Consider the following 2,282-nt stretch of genomic DNA (forward strand, 5'->3'; position numbering starts at 1 on the left):
TGAATGCAAATTTTTTGTCTTTTCACAAATAGTACTCACAGGTTGAATAGTTTTCCATAATTTTCCCAACAAATTGTCTAGTGTTCATTGTTGAATGGATGCAAGATTGAATCCCATCAACTCTCTCTCGAATTTCTTAATGGATGAGCAGTGGCTTTCATGGTGCAATTGTATACATACAGAGTGCCTCCTACCCAAGTCACGTTGTTTCTCATCAATGGCTTCATGAATTCCCTTCATGGATCTCCTTTGGTAGTTATGGTGTTATGATACTCGTAATATCTTATTTTTCGCTTTGTCTCGTGTTGTGTTTTCCCTATCACATTCTTAGACATGTGAACTCCAGTGGCATACACGTTTATAACCTGCATTGCATACTTGTGATCTCTCTTTATGCCTCTCTTCACATCCCTGAATAACAACTTCTCAAATCCCCATTCCCTGCACAACAAAGTTATCACATTGAATTTCAAACCCAAAAAACATAATCGAATCTTTACTTAGAATTAATTGAAACTTTAATGGGTCTTACCTGGAATAAGGATTGTTGGCCAAGATGTTGTGTAGTTTATTTTGCAAGCAGAGCTTGTTGGACATGGAATATTTCTCAATGGTGAATTGGGTATATCCAGAGAGTTCCTTCAAAACATATTGCAATGTTTTCCGCCCAAGAATATACAAATACACATCTACATCGAAGAAAAATGTCCACTTTGCCATGAATTTGTACTTGTGCAAACAATTGTTTATAATGAGGAATTGATTGTGATAATACCCATCAAACTATTCTCGCTTAGTTATATCATGCAATGTCACACAAGCAACTTGAATCCATGGCTCCAACACCTTTCTAACATGGGGATGAACTCCACCTATATCATGCAAAACAAAGTGAGATTTAGGCCCAAAGAATATGGCATGATAAGTCATCCACTCTCATTCTTGAAGGACTCGGGTCACCATTTAGAGAGGAACCACAATAGAGAAAATCATAGGGAGGAACTAGCTATAAATAGAGCCATTGTAGGTACCTTTTTCTTCCATGAGAAAAATGATCCTATCTCATTTCTCAAAGTCGTCACCATGGATTGCATGAAGAATGAGCTCTCCACCATCGACATCAGTTCCCACACTATGGGAAACTTGCAATTGACAACCACAACTGTGTAAAATCAGCCATAGCCCCAATCTGGGAGCACTTTTTCAGCCTTGCCCTTTATTAATCTTCCAGAAGACGAATTACTAGGGATCCACTAACATTCAAATTGTGGCTTTCCATAAATGTGGAAAGTCTTGGAAGCAAGCCCAATTACAATGAATGTGGCTAGACCTCCTCTGTAAGCCCTCATTTGGATAAACAAGTATGTGACATGTCCATATGGATGAAACACGCTCTTGTTCAGATATTCTTTCACATGAATTATCTCAATGCCTCTATTGTCGATGTTCATTGCAATTCTGGCATTATGCATTGCCTTGCTCATCTCCTTCAGCTCTATTGTTCTGATTTCGACATTCTATGCACCACGGTTCAAATATGCATGTATGCACCAGGGTTTGAATATTCCTGGAGAAATGCTCGTAGCAACAGCCTTTCTTGGGGCGATGACTTTCCACGTGTCAAATTTCAATGGGATAGAGGAAGATAAAAATGGAGCGTCGAGATTGGATAGGGTGAACAATGTTGCTCTATGCAAGCTTTTCATATGCAAACATTGTTCACTCTAGCGAATCAATGAGGGTAAATTTCGTCCTCCTCTATCTAATTGCATTTAACCATGAGGCTTTTGTCGGCCCTGGATCGTCTTGTTACCAACGTTGCTGCTCTGCTCTTGAAGCCCCTGAATTTTAGAGGGAAGGCGAGCCCTAAATGTAGTAGGATCAAGTTCAGGCGCCCCCCACATCGCAGTCGCAGCAACCCATTGCCACCCCATCCACTATCGCTACTTCTTTGAGCAATATCAATGTCTCCAACAACAACAATTTGAATGTTGTTGCCAACAACATCACCGTTCAGGGCACCCAGTTTCAGTCGTCGACTTCATTGTACGTGGGGGACCTCGAAGCTAATGTCTCTGAAGCGCAACTCTACGACGTTTTCAAGCAGGTGGCCAATGTACAGTCCATTCGGCTCTGCAGGGACATGATCATGCGGTGCTCCCTTGGCTACACTTATGTCAACTGCATGACTGCTCAAGAAGCGTCTAGGGCTATAGAGGTGCTAAATTTTACAGCTATCAATGGAAAGCCTATCCGAATAATGTATTCCCATTGAGATCCAA

General features: G+C 41.0%; 1 pseudogene; it reads right to left on the reverse strand.

Annotated features, from left to right (window-relative positions):
* Positions 1 to 236: 236 nt before the first annotated feature.
* On the reverse strand, positions 237 to 720 carry LOC149177367 (galactan beta-1,4-galactosyltransferase GALS1 pseudogene; annotated as a pseudogene).
* Positions 721 to 2,282: the final 1,562 nt, after the last annotated feature.

Source organism: Pinus tabuliformis, chromosome 4_1 (genome assembly GCF_031772625.1).
Source record: "Pinus tabuliformis cultivar Carrire ecotype Pingquan chromosome 4_1, CPIR1, whole genome shotgun sequence".
In the NCBI taxonomy this organism is placed as follows: Eukaryota; Viridiplantae; Streptophyta; class Pinopsida; order Pinales; family Pinaceae; genus Pinus; species Pinus tabuliformis.